At 37.9% G+C, this 19,168-nt stretch overlaps 1 protein-coding gene and 1 pseudogene across 2 annotated transcripts in view; one reads left to right on the forward strand and one right to left on the reverse strand.

The window, feature by feature from the left end:
• Positions 1 to 19,168, reverse strand: part of AHCYL2 (adenosylhomocysteinase like 2) — a 161,460-nt gene that overhangs the window by 136,351 nt on the left and 5,941 nt on the right. The window lies entirely within an intron of this gene.
• Positions 16,022 to 18,800, forward strand: LOC100684173 (annotated as a pseudogene).

Raw genomic sequence — 19,168 nt, forward strand, 5'->3', positions numbered from 1 at the left:
CATTGGGCTCCCTGCATGGAGCCTGCTTCTCCCTCTGCCTGTGTCTCTGCCTCTCTCTCTCTCTCTTTGTGTCTTTCATGAATAAATAAATAAAATATTAAAAAAAAAAAGATTTTATTTATTTATTCATGACAGACACACAGAGAGAGAGGCAGAGACACAGGCAGAGGGAGAAGCAGGCTCCTCACAGGGAGCCTGACATGGCACTCGATCCCGGGTCTCCAGGATCAGGCCCTGGGCTGAAGGCAGCGCTAAACCTCTGAGCCACCGGGCTGCCCTTTCTAGTGTTTAAACCTGGGAAGATTAGATAAGGCCATGAAAGATATAATTAAAAAATAAAAAATATCTGAACAGGCAGAAACAATTGACTGAAAATTAAAAATGAAATTTATCAAGGATGAATATAAATGCAGTTATCTAAAAAGAATATTCTACTGGTAAGAAATCAGTTTTAACAGTTGATGATTAGTTAAGAATTTAGTTGTGTTAAATAACAAAAATTCAACTGAATAAATTTAAAGATCAAATTGGGCTTTATTTAATGATTTATGAATTGAGTATCATCCCATCTAGCAAACAGAAAGAAGCTCCAAAGAGCTACAGAAAAGGAAAGGTTTGGGGGGACCTGAGTGGCTCAGTCAGTCAGTAAAGAATTAGGCTCTTAGTTTTGGCTTGGGTCGTGGGATTGAGCCCAGAGTCGGGTTCCATACTCAGCATGCAGTCTGCTCATCCCTCTCTCTCTGTTCCCCCCACACCCTGCTCGTGCTTACACACATTTTTTCTTTCTCAAATAGATAAATAAAATATTTTAAAAAGAAAAGAAAAAGGGTTTTAAAGGCAGAAAGGGAATGAGAAAAGGAAGTCATTAATAAAAAAAAATTTATTATTTCTGACAAGGTCACTTTCCTTTGGGAGAAGATCAGGGTCTATTAGGCAGGATAACTACACTGGTGCTGACTAGGAAATTCCAGACTGACCATTAAGACTACATTCCTGAGGAAGGTCAAAACTGCAATTAGGTTAAGTATTAAATCTCAGTTTGGTGACATGGGCTTAGTACAAGTGACTCCATTTTTTAGCTGTTGTTTCTTTTTAACAATTGAGTGTAAGTTCAAGATAAGCCCTCATTATGAGGTATCAGCTTAAGAAGCCTAAACAAACTCAGTTAACAAAATAACACTACAGTGACCTGAAAAAAGAAGAAAACTGCTACAGGCCACGCAACAACCTAAAGCCATAATTTGGTATATGACCTCTTACAGGCTACACTGATCACATATAATAAATCCAGAAAAGGATAGCCAGGAAGGTGGTAACAGTACTGGCAAACTAAATCATATGAAGAGCAACTAAGACAATCAGGAACAATTTCCACAAAGATCTGAGGCTGGAAAAGGAACATTAGAACTGCTTCCAAGTATTGAAATGACTGTTAGATCAAAGGGCAGGAATTATGCTTTTACATATTTTTTTAGAGATTTTATTTATTTATTAGAGACACAGAATGAGAGAGAGAGAGAGAGAGAGAGAGAGAGGGAGAGGCAGAGATAGGCAGAGGGGGCTGCCCTGCTTTTACATATTTTAAACATTCTCCATGCACACAGTTCCAAGTTTTTCATATAATAAATGCTCAAATATTTGAAGTTCAAGATCAACTTACTTGTTGATGGCTAAGCCAACAAAGATGGTAGTTATGAGTATCTGAGGTGATCTGAATGACAATTCAACAAAAGGGTACAGTTGGAGGAAGATGGCTGAAAAATCAAAGTAACAGTATTTAAAAGCCTTAACTGAAGTGAGCTACAGAGGATATGTAAGGCATATTACCCTAAAATTTAGAATTTGATGACATTCTCGATCACACCACTTGTTATATTTCAGTCCCTTTTCCAAATGAAAGGGATATTTCAGTCCCTTTTCCAAATATTTCCCACAATGGAAAGTCATTGTTTTTTTTTTGGGGGGGGGGGGGGGTCATTGTTTTCACTCTTTACAAAGTGAAACCTGAGGCTGACAGAAGCTATTTGCTTTGCACCAACAGTATAACAATGATTAACCTTGAATAAGAACCCCAAGCTTTTCACTCACAAACTTCTTGTTAAAACCACTGGACTCATTAGGGAGGCAGTAAACAAGTACAGTACTTAATTTAGTAACTCAACCCCAGTTTGGTAATAATTTTGGTTTCACTTTTGTTACTTTGTCATCCAATCTTGAAATCCACAAAGAGTAATAAGCCTGCATTAAAACTTCAAAACATGTAAGAAATTTTATTTCTTAAAGCCTAAAGGCAAAAACAAAACAAAACAAAAAATAAGATGTGAAACAAAAGATCTGTCTCTCTCAAAGAGGGAGACTGCTTAAGTTGTAGCCTTGGCACTATCAGATCTATCATAAGCCAAAACTTGGCCAACAGGGTTTATACACCACATCGTTTCTCCGGAAACCTAAGTGGCTTCCCCTTTGTGCATCAGAGATTTGGTGCAGAGCTGTAGCAAGTTAATGCCAGAAGGCAATGAGAAAAAGGTAATGTTGGTAAAGGAAAAAGAGGTTTTCGTGTATATGAAGAAGTACATTGTTTTACAATTCATTTTTTTATATATGTACTAAAACATGTTATTAGCTTCTCAGAAAACTGAAAAAAGTCCAGAGCGGCACAGGACTTGATGGTGTATTAGGAACAGCTACACCAGGATTTCAAAATAGCAAAATGCTAGTCAGTTCTAGTTGAAAAGCTATAAAGGAATGTCCTAACAAGTGCCCACGCTCACAACTTCCTTCCCAAGGAGGCTCATTTACATTATAATGGTTGCCAAGGTTACTTTAATTCCATCACCCCTCCTTTCTCCAGTTGCTAATCTGGAGCACCAGACTGGGTGGTACACATTAACAACCAAAACCTCAATTAAGACTAACTCAAAATTCAGGCTACTCAAAAGTTCATGACCTTCAAAAGGAAGAGTAGTTTTAGCAACAAAAATTGCAGAAAGGTAGGGGCCATTTGTTTCCTGTTTCCTATAATATATACCTACTGCTACCTCTGTGAACTCTCTAGGAGTCACTACTTTTACCTGCTCCACAAACAGAGATTCTTAGGAAAAGGATGATAAATAACAATTTTTTTAAAAATTTTATTTATTTATTCATGAGAGACACAGAGAGAGAGGCAGAGACACAGGCAGAGGGAGAAGCAGGCTCCATGCAGGGAGCCCGACGTGGGACTCGATCCCGGGGTCTCCAGGATCACGCCCTGGGCCGAAGGCAGGCGCTAAACTGCTGTGCCATCCCGGCTGCCCAAATAACATAAATTTTATATAGGGTAACGGATCAAAATAGTGAGTGCTTTATTACAAGTATTTATTTCCTTCCTTTAATCAAAAAAGGCCATTATCAAAGAGATACTGAATAGTTTCTCATATACTCATCACTAAGTATCAGTATCGTCTTCTAAGAATGACAACATACAGTACTGGCTATACAAGAAGTATCTAAATGAGATAAAAACAATTAGGCTAGTATATTCTGTATGAAAGCAACAACCAAACAGAACATACAGTAACAGGAAAAGTAAAGAAGAAATGAAGGCCAAAAAGAGGAAGATTTCAGAAACCTAAACCTCAAGCATTAAGCACAGTTAGATTAACAATAAAATATGTTCAAATGGTAATCTGTCATCAGAAGCAATACTCCCAAACGTAGTTAACAATGGGAGACACAGGGTAGTGGTCTGTAGACATCCTCCTAGTCAACCAACAGATGCTTCAAAAGGTCACTTCACTGGAGAGGAGTTTTACATTTACATATTTTTATTCTATTTATTCTCTTTTATCCCACTCCCATTAGTACTCAGTTTAGGCAATCACTGTAATATATTTAATGCGTTTATACGTTTTCTTACAAACATGTTTTACATGTTTCTTACAATGTGTTTTACTTACATATATTTTAAAATTTATCTTTTTTTAAAATTTATATAAATAAATGCTATTGTGTTATATATATCCAGTTTGTTTCTTTCTAGTTTTCTTTCTGGTTTTTCAGAACCATGTTTTTAAGATACATCATGTTGCCATGTGCACATCTAGTCCACTGCCATGTGCACATCTAGTCCACTGCTTCAAACTGATAGTTCTTAGTGGTATAAATCTACCATAATTTACCCATCACTAGGGAAAGAGTAGGACAAATTCGTTTTCCATAAACAAATAAAACCATAATAAACAACCAGGTGCATTGTATTATGTGTGTATTTCTTTCAGATATATATTTAGAGAAAGAGCTTCTGGATTATGAGGTATTCATAATATATAATCTGATTGAGTACTTCCTTCCAAAATAGTTTGACTAATCTATACTTCCACGAACAGGGAACTAGCATCACTAGCAGCTACTATGGACAAGGCACTGGACTAGACACTCTAGATCTTTTTACTCCTGTATCGCCTCATCCTCCTCAGCTAGCCTTTGCCCCTTTGCTTTTCTTTCTTTTTTTTTCCCCCTTTTGCTTTTCAGATCAACTGTCACCACATCAGAAATATGAAGGCAAGAACTTCCTCCCTCATCCTTTCCCTGACCATCAAATTCCCTATTCTACTCCAATGCCATTGAGCTGCCAATGTCTCTAACCGTGAATCTTGTGAAAACAGAATCAAATTACAAATGTTATTTTTTTTAAAGAATTTATTTATTCATGAAAGATACAGAAAGAGGCAGAAACATAGGCAGAGGGAGAAGCAGACTCCCTGCGGGGAACCTGATGCAGGACTCAATCCCATGACCCCAGGACCACAACCTGAGCCAAAGACACGCTCAACCACTGAGCCAGGTGCCCTGCAAATGTTATTTTTAAAAGGTATGATTCTCAAAAAAGTCATTGAGGTTTATCTGTTACAGAGAACACTAAGAAATTCCTTTCATACACATTTCAGAGCCATTCCTATTTTTTTTTGCTTTTGAGAGTTCTTGAAGGAATAGCTCCATCTCTTTGGAACCCTTCATACATAAAATAAAAGGAGCTGGACAGTGTTTTCAATCTGTACACTGGAACCCAAAGGTTCCAACTGTGAGGCGGTTCAAGAGGATTATCTCAGGACAAAAGGGGGCTACCTATGCCTCTTCTTCTTCTTCTTCTTTTTTTTTTTTTTTTTTTTTTTTTAAGATTTATGTATTTTAGAGTGAGAACATGAACCGGACGAGGAGAGGAAGAGAGATAATCCCAAGCAGACTCCTTGCTGAGCATGGAGACCAATGTGGGCCTCAATCTCATGACCCTGAGATGACGACCTGAGCTGAAACCACGAGTCAAATGCTTAACTGACTGAGCCACCCAGGGGACCCTACTTATGCCTCTTCTATTAGAACAGCACAATAAAATTTTTCAAATCTATAAATTTTAAGAATCCATTCTATTTAAGAAAAGTTTATTCACTATTAATTGAAAGTGTTAACTGGTCTAATTTCTATTGCATCTGGCAATATTTATTTAAAAAAATATACCTATCTTTTGAACAAGAAATTCCACTTGTAAGAATTTATTCTACAGATATTCATCAACACATATACACAAAGATATTCATTTTGGTATTCTCTGTAAGGGCAAAATATTGAAAACAACCATAAATAGCAAACTGGTTACAGAAATTATGGTACATCCATACAATGGAATATAGACTTTAAGAACAAAGCAGCTTCGAGATATATTAAGCAAGCAAAAAACAAGATGTAGACCATTGTTATGTAGTATACTACCTTTTCTGTTATTTTTAAGGGATATATACACTGTACATAGCTGAAGGGTAACAAGAAGCCAGCTTTCATTTGGCAAGGTGGACATGTCTACATAGGATGATGGTATTAAATTTAGTATTAGCACTGCCTCCTCCTATAGAATGAACATCCTTCTAACAAGATCTCACCCTTCATTTTTTTAAAATGTATCAACTTCCCTTGAGTTCATCAAGCCAGGTCTATCAAATGAACTGTCTTGGGGTACCTAGGTGGCTCAGGTCATGATCTCAGGATCCTGGGACTGAGTTGTGCATCCAGTTCTCTGCTCAGCAGGGAGCCTGTTTCTCCCTCTCCCTCTGCCTGCTGCTCCTCCCCCTGCTTGTGCTCTCTCTCACTGTCAAAGAAATAAATAAAATCTTAAAAAAAAAAAAAAAGTTAATTACTTTTTAAAAATGTGACTCCAAGAAAGGTCCATTCCGTGCACCCCCCACCCATGCCCCGGCTCCTCGCCACTGGCTCAGTCAGTAGAGCATGTGACTCTTGATCTCAGGGTCATGAGTTTGAGCCCCAAGTTGCGTGTGGAGCTTACTTAAAAATTAATTAATTAATTGAAATGTGACTAGAAAATTTAATTCTACACTTTCTGATTAATTCTGAAACCCTGCTATATTTTTAGTTAATTCACTTGCTCATACTCCACCAAAAAAAAAAACTACTTCAAATTTTCACCATTTTATTCAACCTTCTGAACCTTTATTCTCTTCCCCCCTTAGCTGATGACCTAGCTCAGAGAAAATAGAAGAGTAGCTGTAATATTGCCTTCAAGTCTCTTTACAAAATTAGATCTTTGAAATAAAGCCTGTAGATAACACTGTTTTTGGCTTAGTGAACACTGATAGTTTTATAGTAATATGGTACAACAAAGAGACCTAGATAGAAAATTTTAAAAGACATGGGCTCAAGTTTCAACAAAATTGCTATTTCCTTGAAAAATATTAACAATGTACCAATCATGTACAATAAAATGAAATATAAAGTATCTGGTTTTTTAAATCATAGGTAAAAATAACAGTCAAGCCTCCCTGAAACTAACACTAGTTAGTATATTTAGTTAAGAGAGTTATATTAATAAAGAATTAGTTAGTATAATGTTAGTATATTTCAAATTCTATTTCAGTTATCAAATAAAATGGTAGATTTAACTGGATTAAGGTATAAAGAACTATACAAAGGTAAAATTATGTTATAGGATAGCAATGTAGTTTTGCCAATATTTTTTCTTCTTCCTATTAATGGTGCTTTGTGCCCAAGCTTATCTTGACAGCCCCCAATGCTTTACAATGCTTCTAAATATAGCTACCATTATAATTAGGACCTTCCTAACAATCTCCAAAACTATATCTTGACTCCTTCCTTCAATTTCCACTTGGACATCAGTTCTATCTGTAAAACATCTTCATTTAGATGTTATACTAACATTTCTAACACAAGGTAAAAAAAAAAAATTAAACTTGAGTTCTTATTCTATAACACTTTAACCAAGTGTTTATATTATGATTCAGGCAAATAAGCATTTGGTTGAAGTATTTATAGAACAAGAACAAGTTCAGTTTTTACCCTGTGTTTGATTTGACTAAATCATATTACCTTAGCAAAAAAGATACAACTATAAACTAGGTTTTCTAATGCTTTTATGTTTCATTAAACATAAAAATATAAATAAGTATATTTTAAAATACCTACATTCTTATCTCTGTTTAAAAGTATATTTCTGGGGCGCCTGGGTGGCTCAGTCAGTTAAGCGTCCAACTCCTGTTTTTTTTTTTTTTTTTAAAGATTTTATTTATTTATTCATGAGGGACACAGAGAGAAGGAGAGGCAGAGAGACACAGGCAGAGAGAGAAGCAGGCTCCATGCAGGGAGCCCGATGTGGGACTCGATCCCGGGTCTCCAGGATCAGGCCCCGGGCTGAAGGCGGCGCTAAACCGCTGAGCCACCCGGGCTGCCCCAACTCCTGGTTTTGACTCAGGTCATGATCTCAGGGTCAGGCTCTGTGCTCAGTGCATAGTCTGATTGAGAGTCTCTCCCGTCCCTCAGCCTCCATCTCTCCCCTGACTTGCCAGCACATGCACTATCTCTCCCTAAAATAAATAAAAATTTTAAAAAAAATTTTAAATATAGGTATATGCATATATATTTCTGTAGTACAATCTTATAATTTGGAAATTATTTATATTTACAGATATTTTTTTAAAGATCTTATTTATTTATTCATGATAGACACAGAGAGAGAGAGAGAGGCAGAGACACAGGCAGAGGGAGGAGCAGGCTCCATGCGGGGAGCCCGACGTGGGACTCGATCCTGGGACTCCAGGATCACGCCCTGGGTGGAAGACAGGCGCTTAAACCACTGCCACCCACGCTGCCCTATATTTACAGATATTGAGACTAAGATGCTGTCTTGGCAAAATGCAGCATTTGGACTTTACATTTACAGCTGTCTGCTCTGGAGCTATGGACTAACACTAAGTAGAGTGCTTACTAGTATTTAACAAACATTAATTGAATTTCATTTTACTTAGCCTTTCCATTAGTAAACTATAACTGCTTACCACAGTGCTATTATAAGCACTAATTTATATTTATAAGTACTCTGAAGAGAGCATTCTTTGATACTGTGCTACATCTTGGCAAGGTCCCAACCTTTCTAGGGTGCCCTTCCTTTTTTTCCCCAAGATTGGGACAGAGGCTTCAAGAGTCTGTGAACCCAAAATACCCATCATCCTTGCTCCCTTTAAGCCAATAGCCCTCTTGCTAAGTATCTGTCTTCAAGTACAGATCCATATCCACCATGATCTCTGCTACATATTTAAGGAACAACTCTGAAGAAAAAAAAAAAAGAGAGAGAGAGTAAATAAAATTATAAAATCTACAAAGTAGGTTTTCAACCAAAGGAGTCCTAACTGGTTTAACCTGATGCTCTTGAATAAAACTAATACTGCTTTAGAATTGCCAAATATCATCACGTCAGTATATACTACACAATGTTCTTGTTGCTATTGTCTGGTCAGAGTCTAAAAACCCTTGGGCTCTTTCCAAAGGCTTACTTACCAGTGACATCTGACAGAGAATCTAACCAAGAATATTGTATACAAAAGCTGAAAATACTAAAGTTTTCATGTGTGTGACTGCATCAGGAGTCACATTCATCTAAGGAACAGAGGTACTTTAGCTGGTAAGGGAAGAGATGCATGTTACAAATCAATGGTTTATGATGGGGCTCAGTTCTATTACCACAAACATTTACCATCTATTATGTGCTAGCATTAAATTGTAAAAATCTACCAAAAGCAAGCCAAATACCATTAAGCCAAATACCTTAATGAACAAAAAGTGGGTCCACTAAACCAATGGAAGAAATTTAAAGACATTACCCCAAGGGAAGGAGTTTAAAAAAAAAAAAAACAATGATTTCTGTAATACCCAAAAGATCCTTTTTAAAGACCATAAAATTAGGGATGACTGGGTGGCTCAGCAGTTGAGCATCTGCCTTTGGCCCAGATGCTAGAAATTAAAAAAAAAAAAAAAAAGTGTGATATTGGTAAAGAAATCAACAGAGAGAAATGAAACATAATACACAACCCCAAAACAGAATGGATGATACAAAGGATGTGACAGAAAAGTGGCATTACATATGAGGATAGGGAAAAGCTTCTAAAACAAGAATCAAAAAGGACATGGAGGAAAAACATATTTTAATTTCTGTATAAAAGTGATAATAAGTAAAAAAGACAAGCCATAGACCAAGAGGATATTTGCAACACAAATATATTGATAAAGCATTAGAACAATTATAAAGAACTCTTACAAATCAATAAGGAAACCAATGAGATCCCAATAGAAAAATGGGAAAGGATATGCATATATACATTTTATAAATAAGGAAATCCAGATGAACCACAAACATATTAAGACATGCTCAATCTCACTAATATCCAAGGAAATGCAAATTAAAAGAGATACCATTTCACAACCACTAAACTAAGAAAAATTAAATATCTGACAATACCACATATTAAGGATTCAAAAAACAAAGGGTTAATAAAATTTATAGAGGGCGCCTGGATGGCTCAGTCAGTTAAGTGTCTATCTTCAGTTCAGATCATGATCCCAGGATCCTGGGATGGAGTCCTGCATCGGGCTCCCTTCTCAGTCTGCTTCTCCCCCTCTCACCGCCCCTCTCTCCCCCACTTGTGCTCTCTCTCTGAAATAAATAAAATCTTAAAAAAAAAAAAAAAAAAAAACACACTCTAAAAAGCAATTTGAGAGTATCTGATAAAGTTGGTATACCTTAAGCAATTTTGCTTATGGGGTATACCCTAGAGAATCTATCATATACATGATAAGGAAACATGATTTTTTTTTATTTATTTTATTTTATTTTATTTTTATTCATGGGAGACACAGACTGAGAGAGAGAGAGGCAGAAACACAGGCAGAGGGAGAAGCAGACTCCTTGCAGGGAGCCCCATGCAGGACTCAATCCCAGATCCCAGGATCACGACCTGAGCCGAAGGCAGGTGCCCAACAGCTGAGCTACCCAGGCATCCTAGGAAACATCATTTAAAGATGTTCACTCCAGCTCAAAAAAAAAAAAAAAATAAGAGGAAACATTAATAGGGTATGAGTAAACTGTGGTAGAGTCACACAATGAAGCACTACACAACAGTTAACATGACTCAACTAGAAAATCTACATGTAGTAGACTGGTTAAAACACAAAGCTGAGTGAAAAAAGTAGGTTGCAGAATAGTATCTGCTCTATTGTACCATTTATGTTAAGTTTATAAACACACAAAACAATGATATACGTTGCTTATCAATTTACAATTGATATTGATAATATATAACAAAGGTGCTAAAAGATGAAGGGGAATAATAAACTGAAAAGTGTGGACAGCAGTTACCTCTGTGATGGAGGGAGAGAAAAGAAGAAAGGAAATAAACAGACAAAGGGTACAAAGGGCTCTTCAATTTTATCTACAATGTTTTATATCTTTAAAAGTAGCTACAGAAATGTTTGCAAAATGCCAACATTTGTTAAATTGGGCAGCATGTACAATTTTCTCAGAACTCTTCCATATGTTTGAAAAAAATTTTAACAGGCTTTTGGTCAAATGGAAACATATACATGTACCAGACAGCAAGAGAAAAATATTTATCTCTTTGGAACCTATATTTGTAAAAATCTTCTAGCAATGTCTCTCTGTGCCTAATTCCCTTAGTGTGATACAAACTTTCAAGTATTTAGGCACAAACATGCTATATGTGTCAGTCTCCTTTTCCTTAACAGGTACTTCTCAAAAAATGCTGCCCAAGGGACTAAAAAAAATCTGGTTTTGTTGATACCAGTGATCTCTTTATCAACCAACAATCAATGTGCTATCCTTAAGCCAAAATCAGCAGAATTTAAAAATCTTTTAATTCACAAGTAAATTACTCCCCTGAATCATCCTTAAGTTTCATCACAGGTCTTGCACAAACCTATACTATGAGTGACCCAAGAGGTAAAAAGACCAAAATTACACCTCTTTCTAGTTTAGCATAATATTCCCTCTCTGCCCTACATTTTTCAGTCCTACACATCCACAAAGGACTCAGTATGAGTCCTCCACAAAGGAGCAGTATTTCTGGATTTTCCATTCCTGGGCAGATTTATGTGACTCAGAGGGCATCGAGGAGTGTGTTCATTAGTACCAAGGGGAACTGAACATGGAACCTCTGCTTAACTGGCAATCTAGAATGCAAGCTCCTGAGAGAAAATAAGAGGAGAATGACTTTTCCAACCAAGCATGATGAGTACATCAAACTGAAAATGATGCGCAGGAACAAGCAGCTCCAGAAACAGGAATTCAAATAAAACTGGATTTGTAACATTCACTGTTCTGCAGACCCAATGGTAATCCGTCTGTTTTTGCTTCATTTTCTGGCTCAGTTAAAAGTACCATAAAGAGGGATCCCTGGGTGGCGCAGCGGTCTGGCGCCTGCCTTTGGCCCAGGGCGTGATCCCGGAGATCCGGGATCGAATCCCACATCGGGCTCCCGGTGCATGGAGCCTGCTTCTCCCTCTGCCTGTGTCTCTGCCTCCCTCTCTCTCTCTCTCTAACTATCATAAATAAATAAAAAAATAAAAAAATAAAAAAAAAAGTACCATAAAGAGTATACTTGTCCCTTCTCCTCAAATATATGGAAAAAACTACTCAAGTCTTAGGAAAATTCTGAGTTTTTAACATTACTTTTTGGCTGTCAGTGTGTATGTATGTAATTCTGTTGGGGGATGGGATCCAGGGTGTATGTAGCCCTATGTGGGCTATCCCTGTGAGTACCTGTAGGGAATTCTCTATGGAGACACATGAGGTCTCTCTTTGGGTGCGAGTATGAGTCCATAGGTATAAAGGGTCCAAGGTGAGAGTTTTAAGGGGTTCTGTTTTATGTGAGGGATCTTTGTATGTCTGTCTTTGTGTATCTGTGCCTGTCTGTGGTTCTATGTCTCTACCAAGTATTTTATTACAGGTCTTTTAATAATAAGCTTTATTATACATTTCCACTCTTCCAAAAACTTCCTAAAATGATTTTCTTGCCTCTCTACTCTGAGGTTTCATAAAAGAAGCATGAATAAGACAACTGCTAGGCCAGTATTCCTCAACAATGAATAAAAAACTAAGGTTCTGGTGGGTATACACAAGTACACAACCAGAGTTGCCCAAGATTGTACATTCCTAACGAGCTCCCAGGAGATGCCAATGCTTCTGGTCACAGACCAGCTTGAGTAGCAAGGATCTAAAGGATTCCAAACTTAATAAACTGCCCCTAACTATACTTCCCATGTAGATTTTCCACAGTACCCTCTGACTGACATGTATATCAGATCTGCTTGAGTGTTCTACATCTGCCTATAAGCTGGAAGTTACCATTTTGTTTTATATACAAGTTTGCTTTGTATGAGCCAGTCCTAAGAGGTGAATGACTAAATGTACTAAAAATGTGAATTTCAGAACTTGTAAAGCTGGAACATGGAAATTTCATAAAGGTCCTGCTACACTGTGAAATCCCTTGGGTAGGCAACTATTTTTCCTAAGGTGATACACCTCAATTTCAGTACCGACCTCTCCAAACTGCAACAATTACTGCTTCCAGTATTGCTCATATCAAACCAGACTGTATTTATTTATTGTCATATCTGCATTCCCCACCCTCTCCTGGAGAACAAGAATATTTCACCAATTTAATAGTCCTACCACCTAGCAGTGTTTAGCACACAGTACATAAAAGGTTTTTGCACTAAAGAAGTCCACAATACATTAGAGGAGATTATTAAAGAAGTATCCAGAAATAGTAAATTGTTTCCTTATTTCTAGAATACAGTTCAGCAAAGGCCCTAAAAAGGAAATAGCATTAGACCATCTTTTCTCCCTTACAGAAACAATAGACATGAACGTAATAAAAATTCCTATTCCATTTCTGTCTCCCAAAGCAGAGTCACCCAACTTTCTGCCTTTCTCTCTCATGAATTAAATAAATAAAATCTTTTTTTTTAATAAATAAAATCTTTAAAAAAAATTTTCTACAATAGCAAGTACTTCTATGAATAACTCATTTTTTAAAAATTTTTATTTATTTATTCATGAGAGACACAGAGAAAAAGAGAGAGAGAGAGAGAGAGAGAGGCAGAGACACAGGCAGAGGGAGAAGCAGGCTCCATGCAGGGAGCCCGATGTGGGACTCGATCCAGGAACTCTAGGATCATGCCCTGGGGCAAAGTCAGATGCTTAACCACTGAACCACCCAGGCATCCTGAGGATGGCAATTTTAAGTGTCATTCTTGAATTAAATAGTCTTCAATCAAAAATTATATCTAGCTAAAAGAAATAAGAAACAGTGAAGAAGGACAGATTAAAGAAAAAGAAATAGAAAACAACCTGAAAAAGTAAAAATTAAATTTTATTTAGGGACAAATAGAGCTATCTTTTTTTTTTTTTTTTAAGATTGTATTTATTCATGAGAGACAGAGAGAGAGAGGCAGAAACACAGGCAGAGGGAGAAGCAGGCTCCATGCAGGGAGCCTGACATGGGACTCGATCCCGGGTCTCCAGGATCCCACCCTGGGCTGAAGGCGGCACCAAACCACTGAGCCACCTGGGCTTCCCGATATAGAGCTACCTTATATCATAAATAGTCCGTACCTCACATTATGAACAAAAATGAATTCCAGTCCATTCCAAATGGACTGAGGAAGCAAAATATAACAAACACAACCAAAAACAGCTGAAGAAATATAAAGGGGTGCCTGGGTGAGTCAGTCAGTTAAGCAGCTGCCTTCAGCTTGGGTTGTGATCTCAGGATCCTAGGATTGAGCCCCGCCATCAGGCTCCCTGCTCGTTGGAGAGTCTGCTTCTCCCTTTCCCTTTGCCTCTCCCTCTGGCTTGTGCTCTCTCTTTCAAATAAATAAAAATCCTTAAAACATATATATATGTATATATATATATATTATTATTATTATACATAATAATTTGTTTATAAACCTGGGGGAGAAAAGGCCATTCTAAGACACAAAATGTTCAGGTCATGAAGGAAAACATTGCCCAATCTGACTACCTAAAAACTTTTAAAATCATAAAGTCACAAGTCAATAAAAAATAAAATAGAAAAATATTTGCAACATATACACAAAAAATTAACATCCAGAATAGTAAAGAATTCCTACAAGCTAACACAAAAAAACATAAGTCAGTAGGAGGGCATAGATCTTCATCTATTTTGTTCACTGCTGTATCCCTAGCACTTGGCACACAGTCGTCACTCAATAAATATTGTTAAGTAGGAAAAACACTAATAAAAACAGCAATAAATGATTTTCCTCATAAAGGACGTAAAAACATCTTGTGGTTGGTAAAGGTGTGGTGAAAAGGGTAGTTTTGTTTATAGTTAGTTAATGTGTAAAATGGTACTACATTTTTGATGGCAACATGTATTATGTATTAAGTTTAAAAAGTGAATATCTTTCAACTCCAGAATTCTGCTTTTAGGTTATCTATCCTAGAGAAACACTTATACATGCATGAACACACACACACACACACACACACACACACACAAATATGCATACAGGTAGTTACTACAGCATTGTCTATAAAGTGCTGTAGAAAAAAATTAAATATGCATCAACAGAAGAATAATAAATAATAGTATGGACTTTGAAAATCAATTCAGTGTCAAAAAGACTTAAGATCTACACATATTGATATGGAAGGAGCTCCAAGTGAGAAAAAAAATCTGCAAATATATAGTATGGTTTTATTAATGTAGAAGTTATTATAAAACTACTAATTTCTCCATGTGCAAGTATGAATATAAAGTCAGGAAAAAAAATAAAAAAGAAAAAAAAAAAATAAAAAAATAAAAAAAAAAAAAAAAGAAAAAAGAAAGATAAATTGAGGGACGCCTGGGTGGCTCAGCGGTTGAGCCTTCAGCTCAAAAGCCTTGATCCCAAGTTGGGGGATCGGGTCTCACATCAGGCTCCCTGTGAGGAATCTGCTTCTCCCTCTGTCTATGTCTCTGCCTCTCTCTCTGTGTCTCTCATGAATAAATAAATAAAATCTTAAAAAAAAAAAAAAAATGATGGATGGCATAAGTCACCTGTGGGGTTGGGGGGGAAGAAGTCACCTGTAGAGAGGGCAATGACACTGGCTGAGGACCAAGGAAGGACTTCTGCTTTATTAAACTGAATTATTTTATAAGAAAATATTCAGGTATTTCTTAGGCAATTAAAAACAATTTTGGGGGGGCAGCCCGGGTGGCTCAGTGGTTTAGCGCCACCTTCAGCCCAAGGCCTGATCATGGAGTCCCAGGATCGAGTCCCACATCAGGGTCCCTGCATGGAGCCTGCTACTCCCTCTATCCCAGGATCCTTCTCCCTCTGAATAAATAAATAAATAAAATCTATAAATTTTTTATTTTTTTTAGGAGTGCCTGGGTGGTGCAGTCAGTTAAGCCTCCAACTCTTGATTTCGGTTTAGGCCCTGCTCTCAGGGTCATGGGATCAAGCCCAGCATTGGATTCTGGGCTCAGCAGGGAGTCTGCTGGAGATTCTCTCTCTCTCCTCCTCTGCCCTTCCTGCCACTTGTGCTCTCTCTAAATAAATAAATAAAATATTTTTTTTTTCAAGGAAAGAAATAATGTAAACACCATTTAACTGATACAAAGAAAACAAGAATATATTTTGAGGATTAGACAGAATATCCATTTTGGACATGTTAATTTTGAAGTCCAACTGCAAGTAAGTAGTTGGGTACACGTATAGGATTGGCATTTGGAAGAGTGGTCTTAGCTAAAGAAAAATCTGGGGAGTTGCTGGGATGTAGATGACACTTAAAGGCACAGGAATGGTGTGGATGACTTAGGGAGAGCACACAATGGAAACAGCAGACAGCTCAGGATCAAGGAGAAAGAGCCAACAAAAGAAACTGAGAAGGATAAGCCAGAAAAATAAGAGGAAAACTAGTGAAGAGCAGTGTCATGGAAGAAAGAGAGGGAAGTGTCTGGGTAAGAAGCTGTTGTCAAATGCTACCAAGGGGGTCTTGATGAGGGCTGAAAAAACAGACCACTGTGCTTCCCAAACTGATGGGACATTAGCAACGTTAGCAAGAGGATTTTGTTCTGGTCAGAGCATTAAGGTGGGAGTGGGTTAGAGTTTGTAGGAAGAAGAAATGTAAATAGTGTGTGTTGAAAACTCCTTTAAAGTTTAGCTGTTAAAGGGAGTGGAAAGACAGGACAGAAACAGAGAGGAGAGATATGGGGGTTAGAGGATAGGGTTTTCAAAATGGGAGCGATTACAAGTTGGGATACTATAGGAAAGGCTTTAGTAGAAAGAGGAAACAATCAAAGGAAGAAGTTCTTTTAAGAAGACAGGAGAATGTGATTAGAGCACCTATAGAGAGACAGGTCTCTGGTAGAATGAAGGATGTTTCCTCTATCTTAACAGGAGAGAAGGAGAAAAAGATGAGCCCCCGATGCAGGTATGTTTGTTGATTTGGTAAGTATAGAGATGAAGGAATTCCCTTTTGGTGGCTTCTGTTTTTATACTAAAATATAAGGCATATCACTGGTTCAAAAAGAACATATGAGAGATTAGAAATAGTATGAAACAATCATTTGCAGTGAGTAGGAAAGTGAACTTAGTAGAGAAATGTATAATATTGTTAGGCGATGCTAATTATGCACATAAGGTTGACAATTATGAATTCAGTGACATCATTCTGCCTGGTTTTCTGATTTTCTCTAGTAAATCTCAGTTCCATGGTTCAGCTCTCAGAGTGGAAAACTTGCTTCAGGGCCACAGAGCTAAAAAACAGCACCAAAATCATACACAGAATGGGGTTGGCAAAGATGTGTTTGCTAATGTTAAGGAGATGCTGGGGCTTGGGTTACACCATTATAGTTCTGAATACCAGGTGATACACTAACAGCTCCCCAACTGTTGCTCCTGTAACTTGATCTTGCTGCTTGAGGCTGATGCTACATGGGGATTTACTGAGAATGAAGGGGGAAGTTGTAGAGGACATGGTAAAAAAAAAAATGAGGGAACTGGATCAGCTGAGAGGATGAGGAGACTGGTAAAGTAACCAGCATTAGAAGATAATGGATAACTGGACGTCAGATAGTAAATGAGGTAAACAGAGATATGAGGCATGGTGGCTTAGGCCTTCTCTCTGAGGAGGGTAGATTCTGAAATCCAAAAGGTTGCAGAGTGGTCTTCACAGTAGCCTAGGTGCAGGAGCTTAAGCCGATTTTACGGGGACTGGCAGTGTGGCAAAGCCTCCCACTGTTGCTATGGACAGTGTTTCATCTCACTAACCCCAAAGGCATCACAGACTGGCAAAGCCTTGAGCAAGTTAATTATTCTCTTTGTGCCTATATTTTCTCATCTGTAAAATAAAAAGAATAATATTCATCTGATAAAGTCATTATGAGGATGAAATGAGATGAGATAACTGTCTGGCAGAGAGTCAGTGTTCAGTAAATGGCAGCCGTAAGTGAGGAGTTGTAACTGAAGCCAAGAGAAGAGTTTCAAAGAAAAGGTAGTCAACAGTACCAAAGCTGGTAGAGTGATCAAAAGGGTTCACATTGAGCACTGCAAGAGATAAAGAAGATGAAGTCAGTTTTAGCCTCAATATCCAGTATTCCTTTTTGCAGTATCCAGGCTTTAAAGGAAAACCCTGATTTATAGTCAGAGAAATTCCATCAGCTCTGTTTATAATAATAAAACAGGCTCTGAGCTTAGAAAAACCAGGTGCCCCAAATAAATACATTTCTACTGATAGAACCTTAAAGAAAAGAATAGGAAATCACTAGTTGCTTTTGGCTTTAGGTTCGGAGGAGGCAAAGGTGCAACTGTCTTCGGTCGTCCCAAATCCGGGTTCATCTGACACCAGCTGCCTCCACCATGCCGCCTAAGTTCGACCCCAACGAGATCAAAGTCATGTACCTGAGGTGCACCGGTGGTGAGGTCGGTGCCACGTCTGCCCTGGCCCCGAAGATCGGCTCACTGGGTCTGTCTCCAAAAAAGGTTAGTGATGACATCGCCAAGGCAACCGGTGATTGGAAGGGTCTAAGGATTACAGTGAAACTGACCATTTAGAACAGAGGAGCCCAGATTGAAGTGGTACCTTCTGCCTCTGCCCTGATTATCAAAGCCCTCAAAGAACCACCAAGAGACAGAAAGAAGCAGAAAAAACATTAAGCAAAAAAAAAAAAAAAAAAAAAAATTAAGCACAGTGGAAATATCACTTTTGATGAGATTGTCAATATTGCCCGACAGATGCGACACCGATCTTTACCCAGAGAACTTTCTGGAACCATTAAAGAGATCCTGGGGACTGCCCAGTCTGTGGGCTGCAATGTTGATGGCCGTCACCCTCATGACATCATGGATGACATCAATGGTGGTGCAGTGGAATGCCCAGCGAGTTAACTACAAAGGAAAATATTTCAATAAAGGATCATTTGACAACCAGTGGAAAAAAAAAAAGGAAATCACTAGCTATTATTAATGCTGTCCAAGTGTCCAGTGTCCAAGAAAAATGGCTAACTGAATTGTTGTAGAACACAGTTGGGGAAGAGGAGACTGAAAATCATACAAATCATGTGTCTTAATCAATAGTTTTATTTATGTATTTTTTTTTTAATTTTTATTTATTTACGATAGTCACAGAGAGAGAGAGAGAGAGAGAGAGAGAGGCAGAGACACAGGCAGAGGGAAAAGCAGGCTCCATGCACCGGGAGCCCAATGTGGGATTCGATCCCGGGTCTCCAGGATCGGCCCTGAGCCAAAGGCAGGCGCTAAACCGCTGCGCCACCCAGGGATCCCAATCAATAGTTTTAAA

Source organism: Canis lupus, chromosome 14 (genome assembly GCF_011100685.1).
Source record: "Canis lupus familiaris isolate Mischka breed German Shepherd chromosome 14, alternate assembly UU_Cfam_GSD_1.0, whole genome shotgun sequence".
Taxonomy (NCBI): domain Eukaryota; kingdom Metazoa; phylum Chordata; class Mammalia; order Carnivora; family Canidae; genus Canis; species Canis lupus.